This window comes from Pan troglodytes, chromosome 5 (genome assembly GCF_028858775.2).
Source record: "Pan troglodytes isolate AG18354 chromosome 5, NHGRI_mPanTro3-v2.0_pri, whole genome shotgun sequence".
NCBI classification, from domain to species: Eukaryota; Metazoa; Chordata; class Mammalia; order Primates; family Hominidae; genus Pan; species Pan troglodytes.
Genome location: NC_072403.2, coordinates 33719294 through 33732962, shown reverse-complemented (window position 1 = coordinate 33732962; position 13669 = coordinate 33719294). Strand labels below are relative to the sequence as shown.

The 13669-nt window shown below is 43.4% G+C and overlaps 1 long non-coding RNA gene and 1 other non-coding gene across 4 annotated transcripts; one reads left to right on the top strand and one right to left on the bottom strand.

Annotated features, from left to right (window-relative positions):
• Positions 1–416: 416 nt before the first annotated feature.
• On the bottom strand, positions 417–6299 carry LOC129144357 (uncharacterized). 3 transcript variants are annotated; one of them, XR_010157933.1, is made up of 4 exons: positions 5961–6299; positions 1840–1956; positions 1321–1382; positions 417–1214 (listed from the first exon to the last, which is right to left on the bottom strand). It is a non-coding gene; the product is annotated as an uncharacterized LOC129144357 (long non-coding RNA). The 3 variants fall into 3 exon arrangements; XR_010157935.1 differs by having other exon boundaries at positions 417–1162; XR_010157934.1 differs by lacking the exon at positions 5961–6299 and having other exon boundaries at positions 417–1162; positions 1840–2037.
• A 4001-nt stretch (positions 6300–10300) lies between these two features.
• TRNAV-AAC (transfer RNA valine (anticodon AAC)) lies at positions 10301–10373 on the top strand. The gene has a single exon. It is a non-coding gene; the product is annotated as a tRNA-Val (tRNA).
• Positions 10374–13669: the final 3296 nt, after the last annotated feature.

Sequence of the window (13669 nt, the reverse complement as noted above, 5' to 3'; positions counted from 1 at the left end):
TTAGCAAAAAAGAAAAAAAAAAAAAAAATATATATATATATATATATATATATATATATATATATATACACTGTTACATCAGTTTAGCAAAGAACTACCCTACTTCTTAGTAATTTTTCAGCCACTAACCCCCGCGCTGATCCTTTGCTGTAAAGCTCCACTTGTTCTTTTGTATTTGGAGTTGAGCCCAATCTCCCCTACTGCAAAACTCCATTATAGTAGTCCCCTTGAATAAAATCTGCCTTACCATGTTTAGCTAGTGTCATGAATAATTTTTTCTTTAACTAAAAAACACAACAGAACAGCACAAATCAATACTAATAAATCAAAAAACACTAAAGAAAAAAGGTATAATCTAATTGGCTTACAGTAATAGATAGTTGAAATAATATGAATTGATGGGATATAACCAATTAGTAATAAAAAGTAAATTAATTTTATTTCAGATATGCTCTAAATTCCAAAAAAGCATAGGAGAAGGAAGAGACTTCTTATCTGGATACAAATATTTTAATGTAACCAAATAACTAAATTTTATTAAACAAGTATGAAATTTAACCTAATTTATGAGTAAAAACATATGTCAAAAAGAGTAAACTGGGATGCATCAATCTCCTGAGAATTTGCGACACAAATAGTTTTAAACACATATGAAAATGGGTACTTCTAATAACAAATAAGTAATAAAGGAATGTGACTTTTAGAAATAAGTCCATTTAAATACCATCTGTGAACAATAAATTCTTCAAACTCTTTCAGAGCTGCCGGTGGCTGGAGCCCTGTCCTCCCAATGGATGAGAGGCACCTACCCGCCAAGGCTTCAGGTGACATCACAAGAAATGGCGCGGATCCTTATTGCCCTATGCCTTGGCTTCCGCATCAGCGAACTCCGCCTTCGGTCTTCCAGGCGGCCTGTACTGCTTAGTCGGTAGCAGCGGCCCCACCAGCCCAGCCCCACAGTCCCTGGGTCTCCAGTCTTTCGCTCCTAACAACCCTACCTGCGCTGTGGCGCTCGGGCCCAACTCCTCACCCGGATGCAGTGGGTTAGGGGTTGGGGGAACAGACTGACTTGAGCTCGGAGTCCTGAGCCCAGACCTTCCAGGCCAGGGGCAGTCCAAGGCAGTCCAAGTTTGGAGATCCAGTCCCTTCTCCGTTTCCAGATCTGCGAAATTCAGTAAAGCTATACCCAGGTGACCAGTACGGGCCACGCTGCACTGAGAATGCAAAGAATCATGAGAGCCACTCTCCTTCCTCGCGCCCAGATCCCAACAGCCACCAGAACACTGCGGATCCCACTCTCTGCTCCCCAACGAAAGTTACCTTGGCAAGTCAAGACCCCAGCCATTGTCGTCACCAGGGGAGAGAGGCAGAGGGAGATTTGGCTACAAAAAAAAAAAGAAGACAATGTGATCTTGAATCAGGATGCTACGCTGGTGACTTTGAAAACGGGAGGAGGAGGCCGGGCGCGGTGCCTCACACCTGTAATCCCAGCACTTTGGGAGGCCGAGGCGGGCTGATCACGAGGTCAGGAGATCGAGACCATCCTGGCTAATACGGTGAAACCCCGTCTCTACTAAAAATACAAAAAATTAGCCGAGCGTGGTGGCGGGTGCCTGTAATCCCAGCTACGGGAGGCTGAGGCAGGAGAATGGCGTGAACCCGGGAGGCGGAGCTTGCAGTGAGCCGACATGGCGCCACTGCACTCCAGCCTGGGTGACAGAGCCAGACTCTGTCTCAAAAAAAAAAAAAAAAGAAAAAAGAAAAGAAAAGAAAGAAAAAAGAAAAGAAAGAAAGAAAATGGGAGGGGGAGCTATGAGCCAAGGAATGTCCCTGTAGAACCTGGGAAGGCCAAGGAAAGCCGCTTCTCCTCTGGTGCTTCTGGAGGGTGTCAGACACCCTGTTTGACATTTTCATTTTGGTCCACCGAAACTGATTGCAGATTTCTGACCCCTAGACCTGTAAGGGAATAAAGACATATTGTTTTAAGCACCAGACCTGGGTTTAAGAGAGCTTGAGTTGAGTTTAGTGAAACAAATTACCCAAGCTGAAGTAGAGAGTGAGAGAGGGAGAGAGACCCATAAGGAGATATTTCTGCCCAGTTTCCATTTCGCGTGGGTGGCACACGTGACAACCACTGCATTACAAAAACCACCGTTCACCCAGGAGCTATCTTTAAAATTTAAAATGGACATTTCCTGAATGACTCACGTTCAGTATTGTGAAATTATTGTTTCTTTTAGAGCATTTTCATATTTGTGGCCCTTTTTTCCTTTCCTTATATATTCCATTCACCAAAACCAACAATACCCAAAATCCATGATTCAAGACCAAGGAAGGCTTTCGCCCAGTGACCCACATCCTCATAAATACCATGTCATCATGTCAGGAAACTTCAGGCAGAATAAGGAGGAATTTTATTTCAAGACCATTGTCCATACTGTGCTATGCCTTTTTCTGTATCCTTCCAACACACCCAAACATTAATCTCTTGATTACAGAAAAAAAGACTTTTTAGAAACCAGGACCCCAAGGGAGGGGCTTTGGCGACATTTAGCATTTTCTGTCAAGGAAACGCTTTGCCATAAGAAACTGTGGAGTGAGGTGGGGTCAGGGGGCCACCTGTGACCAGTTATCTTCCTGGCCAGCAAGAGGGCAAGGGACTGAGTGTAATCAGGTGTCTTCCAAGAGGTGACAAGTGTGCCAATCAGATAATTTAACTTAGTTTCTTCCCCTCTTCACACAATTTGCCACCATTCCCTCTGGCATTAGTCATTCAGCTACTGCCTCACCCACTGTATTTTGTGTAACTCCGTAATTTTAATTTTGGTATTGTACTATACATCCTGATATACATTTTGTTTCTTAGATTTTACTTTGCACTGAAAAATCCACCTGTTTTTGGTATATATGTACCTCTGCTTCATTAGTTGTGACTCCTGCAGAGCATGAAACTTCACACAAACTTGTATTCACTGCAGTACTTACTCATTCTGGTGATGGACATGCAGGTTGCCCCAACTCTCTGCTGCCTGAAATTGCTGCAGTGACTGGATTCTAGGAAGCCACTACAGAGCTAAGCTGGAATTTCACTGATAGACATTCGTAGAAGTGGGATTGCTGGGTACTCATCAAAAAGGCTATACAGAAATAAACACTTGTTTAATGCCCATACCGTGAAATCTAAGACCTAGATTGTTAAGATTAAGATCTTACCTTTATTTCATGTAGAAATTCATACTTGTAAGATTTTTAGTATGACAAATCAAAACACAGGAAGTACACCTAACTCACACTGGTCTCAGAAAAATTCCCAGGGGAAAGTGCCTTGAGGTAAATCTAAAATAATGAGTAAACTTATGGTAAAGAACGAAGGATTTGGGAGAATCATCCAATTGAATGAAAATTAGACAGCATGAAATGTCCTCCCATAGTAATTGAATGCATCAGCAGTGACCTAAACCTGTGAATCCAGAGAGCTTACATGGCTCTGTCACTCCCACAACCCTCAGGGCCTGATTTCAGCCCTTTGGGGAGAGTTTTGATTGGCTCTAGGGCTTTCTAAGGGATGCAGGATAAATTACCTGACTTTTAACACCTTCTCTGTGGATTTTTCTGGGCCAAATCCACAGAAGTGAAACACTAGAAACTTCCTTCTTCACTTCTTTGAATTCAGTTTTAAGATCAGTGATATTTTTCTGTGAGGAAGCTGCCTCTCTTTTTAGTTAGACAGAGGTACAAGGCAGGAAAAGACTTTTTCTTTTCCCTTTTTTTCTGTTTCCTTAAAACACACAAGATTGAGCTCAGGCATTCTCTTTATCAAACTCTTCCTGTAGCTGAAAGAGGGTCTGGCTGATTGTCACTTGTAGAAAAAAGCCAAAAGAACAAGAATGAGGCCGGGCGTGGTGGCTCATGCCTGTAATCCCAGGACTTTGGGATGCCGAGGCGGACGGATCACGAGGTCAGGAGTTTGAGACCAGCCTCACCTATATGGTGAAACCCCGTCTCTACTAAAAATACAAAAATTAGCTGGGTGTGCTGGCGTGCGCCTGTACTCCCAGCTACTCAGGAGGCTCAGGCAGAAGAATCGCTTGAACCCAGGAGGCGGGGCTGCAGTGAGCTGAGATCGTGCCACTGCACTCCAGCCTGGGCAACAGAGTGAGACTCCATCTCAAAGAAAAAAAAAGAAAAAAAAAAGGAATGAGGTGTAATTAAAAATAGAGTAAGTTTTATTATCCATGCTAGCAATGGGGAGAGTGGCCGGCCAAAATTTGCCACTCTCCAATTTCTGGAGAGAGGCCAAGCATTTCAAGGAGAGGAGCTTGTAATGCAGAAGGGCAAGAGGCAGGAGGTGCCCAGTGGGTGTCTCATTCTGATGGCTTATCTTGAATTATTGTTTCACCTGGTGAAGGGGCCAGTGACATTGTAGGCCCAATCAAGTTACAAATTAATGACAGTCAATCTTGCAGATAATCTCTAGCCAAGAGTGAATATTGTCCTTGAATTAATCTCCTACTGGAGAGAGAATTCTGGAGATGTCTGGTCTGCATCAGGATTCAGCCCCTGAAGCTTCTAAGGAAATATATGACCAGATAAGTGGGCATGGTATGAGCTTAACAAGCATCCAGGTAAATAAATGAGCATAAGGCATGGGGGCATAAGATGCGAAAGGGAAGGCAGTTTTAATGCCCATTCCAAGGCAGTAATTGACGACAAAAGAAAACACATGTGCAGTTTGTCTCAAAGCTATGTCTAGAAACCGGGGAGAAAGAAGGAAAGAAACAAAGTTTTTAAAACGTGGTTTGAAGCTAAGCTGCTTGGTTACATTCCAACCTTCTGCAAGATTTTGCTGTTTTTTGTTATTATTAAAACAAGTAATAGGCCAGGCGCAGTGGCTCACACCTGTAATCCCAGCACTGTGGGAGGCTGAGTCAGGCAGATCACTGGAACTCAGGAGTTCCGAGGGGGAAAAAAACCAAGCCTGCACGCTCTGAGCCCCACCTCCCATTCCCCATGGTGTCTGAGTAGGCTCCCAGGGCGAGCAGGATCCCTCCTCACAGGCGAGACTGGCTTCCTTGGAAAACCAATAGTCGGACTTGCGAGTTTTCCTCCAAGATAATTTTCTCAGGGACTTCTAAATGTGGTGTTGTACGCCTATGATCCTAGCTACTTGGCAGGCTGAAGTCGAAGGATTGCTTGAGCCCTGGAGGTCTAAGCTGTAGTGAGCCGAGATCGCGGCCACTGCACTCCAGCTTGGGTGACAGAGCAAGACTCTGTCAAAACAAACAAACAAACAAAAGACACACACACACACACACACACACACACACACACACACACACAATTTAAACCAGGAATAGAAGGAAACTTCCTCAACTTGATAATGCCCAATTATGAAAAACATACAACTAATATCATTCTCAACAGCGAAAGACTGAAAATTTTTCTCCTACAATCAGGAATAATGGGTGCCCACTTTCACCATGTTATTCAGCACAGTATTGGCAAGGAAAAAGTAAAATTATCTATGTTCACAGATAACATGACTTTTTTTTGAGAGAGAGATGGGATCTCTCTTTGTCACCCAGGCTGGGATGCAGCAGAGCAATTATGCCTCACTGAAGCCTCGACTTCCCTGGTTCAAGCGATTACCCTGCCTCATCCTCCGGAGTAACTGGGACCACAGGCGCCTGCCACCATGCCCGGCTAATAAAAAAAATTTTAGAGACTAGGGTCTCGCTATGTTGCCCATGTTGCCCAGGCTGGTCTCGAACTCCTGGGCTCAGGCGATCCTCCTACCTTGGCCTCCCAAAGTGCTGGGATTACAGGTGTGAGCCACCAAGCCTGGCCGTGACATGATTTTTATATATAGAAAACCCTGAAAATTACACACACACACTCAAACACACACACACAAACTGTTACAGCAAATAAAGAAATTTAGCAAAATAAGGATAAACAACCACATGAGTTCCAGCAGAGAGCGCGGTGGGAAGCGGAGCGCGGCCAGCTGCTCTGGGGCCCTGCAGACCCTCTGGTCTTGGACCTGAGGAGGAGGCGGGGGCCCGGCCCCGCGGCGGCCTCTGCTCTGCAGGCTCCCAGAGTCCTTGCTGTGTCTCCCACCGGCCAGGCCCAGGCCTGAGGCAGCGTCGAACCTCTCTTCACTTCCCACCTCGGTGACCTGGTGGCCCTCTGGTCTTCCAGAAAACCCTGCCGGGCCTAGACTAAGCCCCCGCTGGCCGCCAGGACGCAGCGCCTTTGTGTGGCGGCGGGTGTCGGGGGCGGGAAGAATCGCGCGGAGGCTGCCGGGGTGTGCAGGGACCGGGAAGGCGGAGCTAGGGATGCAGGTTCGGTCGCCTCTTTAGGCCACTGCGCCACGCGGATTGGGTCCAGAAGGTGCCGTTAAGTTTCTTCCCAGAAACTGTCAAGGTGGTGGTATGTTTCTTGCCCTTGCACTTTTAGTGTACTAAAATCAACGGCCAAACTCTACGCTTTATAGCAATCAAAGTATTCACCCATGCGCCCAATTTCTTTGCAAATGCCAAGCAAGAAAACCTCAGGTAGATGGAGGGAGCAGATAATTTGACTTTTTTTTCTTTAATTTCACTATAGTGTCCTCCTCCACACATACAAGGGTGAAGTTTTGTTTTTTAAGATGAAACAAATTTGTCATTAATGAAAGGATTGTCAAAATCTTCCCAAAGGTCCTCAGCTTCTGAATCACCTGGAAGCTTCTAAAAATTAAGACTTGTGGGCCATACCAGAGACCCTCTGCACTAGAAGAGGGTATGGCAGGGAATCTTAGGAATAGTCCACCTGGAGAATCACTAGCGTAAGTTCTGGGCCTCACATTCCCTCAGAAGAGTCCCATGAACCTGTGGTCAGCAGCTTAGGGCTGGTCTTCTTTACTGATCTGAGGGACAATGGGAAGCTTAGGACTCCCTGCATGGCATCTCTCCCGCCCAGGGGAGAACAGCTCAACAAATTTCCTCATTAACTACAAAGTTAAATGGAAGCATATGCTATGAAAATGCCACAAAAAGCTGTTGCTAGATGAAAATGTCTAAATTTGCTTTAAATTATCATGGGGGCTTGGCAGAGGGAGGAGAGACTAATTGTTGAAGTAGGATCATGGAAATAAGGAGGTCCATAATATTCTCTATAATCTTTTTTCGTCATAAACAGGGGTTTATAAAACTACCTAGTATAGCATGGTGGTCAAGAACACCAGTTCTGGAGACAAACACACCTGGTGGTGTCCTTTCCTAGCTAGCATAACCTCAGCACATTGTTCAAGCCTTAACTTGCTCAAATGTAAACCCGAAATGACAGGGATAGATCTTGACTCAGGAGGCTTGACAAGGCTGAAAGTAATACTAAAAATAAAAGCAGTAACTACTTCTGTAAGTTGAGCACTGTCTGAAACACTTCAGGGAGTTTTTCTTAATTGAGTTTATGATAATTCTATGAGGTAGACACTGTATCCATATCCATTTTACCAGCACAGACAGAGTCATGAAGAAGCCAAATAGCTTGCCTGAAACCCTACATATGATGAGAAAGTGGCAGAGGAAGGAATTGTACTCAGATATTTTGGCTCCAAAGATCCCTGCCAGATCTGCCCTGCCAGTTCATAAGGACTAAGAAGATGCCTCCTCTCTATACTACCATCCAAATGCTTCGCAATCTGTACGTCTGTTGCTCCACTTTTTGCTTATGGCATATTGGCTGCTCATGTTCCTCTTTCTTCTCCTTGAGAGTTAGGATTGTGTAATCTTGTCCTGCATGCCTCTGGTACTCCTAGTGACAACATAGGGTCACAATTGTCTGGCACATTGTTTGTAGCTCAATAATTTATTTTTCTTTTTAAAAAAATTTGAAATGGGGATCTCGCGATGTTGCCCAGGCTGTCTCGAACTCATGGCTCAAGTGATCATTCCGCCTAAGCCTCCCAAAGTGCTAGAATTACAGGCATGAGCCACTGTGCCCAGCCAATAATTTATTTTAATTAATATGAAACAAATGTGTTTACAACAATTTTTTTTAAATTAGAGATGGAGTCTCCCTATATTGCCCAGGCTGGAGGGCAGTGGCTTTTCACAGACACAATCATTGCACATGCAACCTCAAACTCCTGGGCTCAAGTGATCTTCCTGATTTACTTAGTCTCCAGAGTAACTAGAACTACAGGTGCACCACTATGTCCAGTTTAACAATATTTTTTATCTTTTTTCTTTCTTTTTTTCTTTAACAATATTTTTAATGATCATTGTTGCTGCTAATCTGGTCTTGATTTGTTAATTGGGAAATACAGTCTAATTTGTTAATTGGGAATTACAGTCTTTCTTTCAGTTGTTACCCACAGCATTTCAATTATTCATGATCCAGCTACTACCAGCTCACATGATCTCAAGGTGAGAAGGGGCTCTCTGTTCCTGGCACCCATGGAAGAAAGAATACTAAGTAGAGGAAAAAGTAAGCACAGACTTTCTCCAGACTGGTCTGGCAGCCCAACCACCACCTCTAAGCACAGAGAGTGTGTGGTGTTTATATGCAAAGTGAAGTTATAAGGAGGAATCTGGAAGAAGGCAGCTTGCTTCTAGGTGTGCAGTGAAAGTAGATAGAGGAAGACAGTGAAAAGGGAGAGAAGAACAAAGAAAAGAAAAAAATACACGAGCGTTTTATCCTCCTTTTCTAAATCAAATAGCATTGAACTGTCACATTCCAGAGAAATAATTATTTGTGACATAGAATCCAATCTTGTAACCTTGTACCTGTTCCCCAGTATATCTCATCCTGAAGCTTACCTGCTCTGTAACAAATGCTAATAGTCCCAAGAGCTCAGTCTTACAGGTCCGGGTTCCTAAAAGGGTCATTTTCTGGCACTAGAAAGAGGAAGATCAGAACAAGTTGCATGGATAAGATAAGGACACTATGGTAGAATTTTTTTAAAAAATCAAATCATCTGCTCTCTACTTCTCTATCTACTTGAGGTTTTCTTGCCTGGCATTTGCAAAGAAATTGGGGCTCATGGGTGAATACTTGGATTGCTAAAATGATAAAGTTTGGCTGTTGGTTTTAGTACGCTAAAAGTACAAGGGCAAGAAACGTACCACCACTGTGAGAGTTTCTGGGAAGAAAGGGCAGCTTTGAGATTATAGAACCTGGGGCATCTGGAAAAACTGTATTTTTTTTTTTTTCCTGTAGAAGAGACATGGGACCAAAGGCAAGTTTTACTGGTATTGTGGTTATCACATTTGCCCAATACAGTAAAGACCCTTGGTTTGAAACTCAGTAAGATTTATTATTATTATTATTTGAACAGAACTCTTTTGTTTTCTCTCCTGTCCTGGACTTGAAATCGGCTTATCCAAACCCTAGAGACGCTGACACCCCGCATGCTTTCCCTTCCCACCGTTCAGGGCGTTGCCAGCTCCTCCCTCCTGCATGGTCGGCTGGGTTCCACCAGCCCGGCTAGTGTTAACAGGAGGAAGTGTCCCCCTGGTCTGCATCTCCCTGGTGATCTGGTTCTTATCCGAATGCAGACAGCGGAAAGGGAGGGTTTTCCACAAGGAGGTCGGCAAGTATTTCTAGAAAGAAAAGAGCTTCTCTTCTAATTAGAGCACCAAAGACTACACTATAGTCAGGTTAAGTCATTAGCCAGTTATTTACTATTTTTGTTATGGGAAGCATAATGTTCTACTTTTTATAGAATTCCTTCGAATTGAGTTATCATTGAAGCTACTAGTTGGTTACAACTAAACATTAAAATGTTTATATCTTATAAACATTATATAACATTATATATAATTTTATATAAACATTATATATAATGTTATATAACATTATATATAATGTTATATAAACATTATATATAATGTTATATAAACATTATATAACATTAAACCATTTATATCTATAAATTTGAAAACTAATCAGTATTTTTTAAAGTATAAAACAATGGGAAGAACATCTAAATACTGGAAATAGGTTTAAAAATTAGTTCATAGATTCATAGATGCATAAATCTTAACAAATTACTTTTCCCAAATTAATTCTATGCCTCTTCTTTGTATAAGTAACTACTGGGAAATATAGTTTATTATACAAAAAAGTACAAACCAATTATTTATCATATGTTCCTCAACTTAAATTAGGACATCGAGTTTTTATATTATAAATAGCAAATGTGAAAGTGTGTAATTCACCATAATCAAAAAAAATCTGAGGTGGGGGTGGAGGGAAAGGGGGAAAATTCAGGACTAGTCTTTTAGGTCAAAAAGAAGAAGTTTCGTAACTGTTGGTTTCCGTAGTGTAGTGGTTATCACGTTCGCCTAACACGCGAAAGGTCCCCGGTTCGAAACCGGGCGGAAACAAAAAGAGTAGCTCTTCTTCCACCGCTAATGCTGTTTTTGAGTATTTTTATTTGAACCAATAGAATCTTTGCTTTTTGCCAAGCACGTGAACCCTCAACTTCTGTACTCCCTCCGTCACCCAGCGACGTGGCGCTGAATCCCGCGTCACACCTTTCTCTACCCCACGCCGAACCCTCACCCTCATCCTCCTTTTCTGATCTCCGTCTGAGTGACCCCGGTGGTGTCAATCCCAATAGGCACCGGAGTCCCAGAACTCCACCCGCCTGCACCTCGCAGGTGAGACTGGCTTTCTTGGAATCCAGAGAGCAGCACTTGCGGGTTTTTCGTGGAGGGAGTTTCCTCGGGGATTTCTAAGAAAGAGCGCTTCGCTTTGAGCCCTTCGGGGAATTGGACTTGCTCTTTTTTTGCTGAAGCACAGAGAGGAAACACTTTTTTTTTTTTTTTTTTTTTTGAGACAGAGTTTCGCTCTTGTTGCCCAGGCTGGAGTGCAGTGGCACGATCTCGGCTCACTGCAACCCCTGCCTCCCGGGTTCAAGCGATTCTCCTCCCTCAGCCTCCCGAGTAGGTGGGATTACCACCACGCTCCGCTAATTTTTGTATTTTTAGTAGAGATGGGGTTTCGCCATGTTGGCCAGGCTTGTCTCGAACTCCTGACCTCAGGTAACCCACCCGCTTCGGCCTCCCAAAGTGCTGGGATTACAGGCGTGAGCCTCCGCGCCCGGCCAAAACAAAATTTTTGACAGCTCTTAAACTTTCACCATGGATTGTGCACTTGGACAAGGATATAAAAGTGTGTTTGAATTCGAATCAGTCCAAAGAAAGTCAGCATTTTCTCTTCTGTCCAGTTATCTATTTATTACCTCTCAGCAGCAAAATCACTTTTCCTTGCTCCATAACAATGGAACGAAGCTGGGCCCTTTAAATATTTTCTTTCGCAGTTTAGCTCAATGTTAAATTTTGTCAATAGAGGGCGATGGAGAGACATTGCTGGAGGAAATAATCTCTTGGAGTTACTGTGCACAGTGGCCTGGCTCCCACAGCCTGAGCAGTTTACCTAGTAGGAACCTCCTGCAGTCCATGGTGGCCAGCAGTACTTTGGGGGAACCTCCTTTAGAGCATCTCTGGTAACAGACTTCCCCATGAACAGTTTTCTTTGGTACTCTAGATGGCACATGACCTGCACCTTCCGCTGGAGCACTTTTTTTCTACCCTCCCAACCTAGATGCAGGTCTGGATCTCAGCCCTAGTGGGGAAGAGAATACTTGCGTGCTCGATCTCAGCCCTCAGCCCTAGGGGTGGTAGCTGCTTCTTATATGGGCCAGCCTGGTCTGGAATCCCTGACCTGAGTTGATCCGCCCACCTCGGCCTCCCAAAGTGCTGGGATTACAGGCATGAGCCACCGCGCGAAGGTGACACATTTCTTTCACTAATATTTATTGAGTGCCTATTATAAACTAGTCTATGTGTTAGACAGTAGGGCTTCATTGGTGAACAAGAACAGACATTGTACCTGCCTTAATAGAACTTACATTCCATTGAGGGAGAAACACATTAATCAAGTTGCCTTACAAACTAATGTAGAACTTGCTACGAGGAGAGATACATTTTGCTATGAGTAATGCAGGTGTCACACACTTAAATGTTTAGGAAAGTCCCTAGAAAATTATTTATTGATTTGGAGTCCAGAGAATGCATTGGAGAAAGGAGAGTTTTCCAAGAATAGGAAATGGCATGTAAAAAGGCCCTGTGGTGGGAGACAACCTTATAAATAAGAGGAATTAATACACTAGGGCCAGTGTAGCTAGAGTACATAAAGCAAAAAAAGGTATGATTTTAAGTAAGACTAGAGAAGTAGTTAAAGGTCTAGCATGCATGACATTTAAGGCCATTTTAATAATGGCCTCCTCTACCCTTTATCATCTCAGAATATACAGAATCTGAATTACGGTCTAATTTTATCTAAGGGACAGCCTATTACATTTACTTCTAAGAATCTGACAGAATTCATAAAATCAGAAGAATCATGTAAGTCCTTTTGGTCCACTAGGAACAAAAACTACGGTCCTACTGGAATTTCAAGTCTCTGTTGCCCCCTTGGTGTTTTGAGTTTTGTCCTTTTTAACTAAAGTTACAGATGTTAACTGAAGTAAACACTAGAGGTCACAATAATTAAAAGTAGAAAAAATTCCCTGAATTACCTGTCTAGGGAGGTCATAGTCCCCATATACTAGGTCATATACTAGGTCATAGTCCCCATATACTAGGGCTGAGATCCAGACCTGCATCCAGGTTGGGAGGGTAGAAAAAAAGTGCTCCAGCGGAAGGTGCAGGTCGTATGCCATCTACAGTACCAAAGACAGGTAGTCCCCATATACTACCTGTCTAGGGAGGGAGGTCATAGTCCCCATATGTTAAAAATCAGAAGAAAATCAAATGGCCCTAATAGACCTGTTAGGAACATTCCACCCAACAGCAGCAGAACATACATTCTTCTCAAGGGTACACGGAACATTTTCCAGGATAGATCACATTAGGTTACAAAGCATGTCTTTAAAAAATTAAGATCAAAATTACACCAGGTTTCTTTTTCTTCCTTTCTTTTCTTTTCTTTTTTTTTTTTTTTTTTTTTTTGGATACAAGGTCTCACTCTGTCACCCAGGCTGGAGTGCAGTGGTACAATCTCAGCTCACTGCAACCTCCCAGGTTAAAACAATTCTCATGCTTCAGCCTCTCCAGTAGTTGGGATTACAGATGTGAACCACCACACCCGGCTAATTTTGTTTTTTTTTTTTGTTTTGTTTTGTTTTTTGTTTTTTGGAGACGGAGTTTGACTCTTGTTGCCCAGGCTGGAGTGCAATGGCACAATCTCGGCTCACCGCAACCTCTGCCTCCCAGGTTCAAGCAATTCTCCTGCCTCAGCCTCCCAAGTTGCTGGGATTACAAGTGCCCGCCACCACGCCCCGCTAATACTGTATTTTTAGTAGAGACAGGGTTTCTCTATGTTGGTCAGGCTAGTCTTGAACTCCCGACCTCAGGTGATCCGCCCGCCTCGGCCTCCCAAAGTGCTGGGATTACAGGCATGAGCCACCGCGCCCGGTTAAACAATCTAATTTTTATACCTCAAAGAAGTAGAAGAACAAATTAAGTCCAAAGTTAGCAGAAGGGACGAAATAATAAAGATTTTTTTTTTTTTTTTTTTGAGACAGAGTCATGCTCTGTCACCAGGCTGGAGTGCAGTGGCACGATCTCGGCTCACTGTAACCTCTGCCTCCAGGATTCAAGTAATTCTCCTGTCT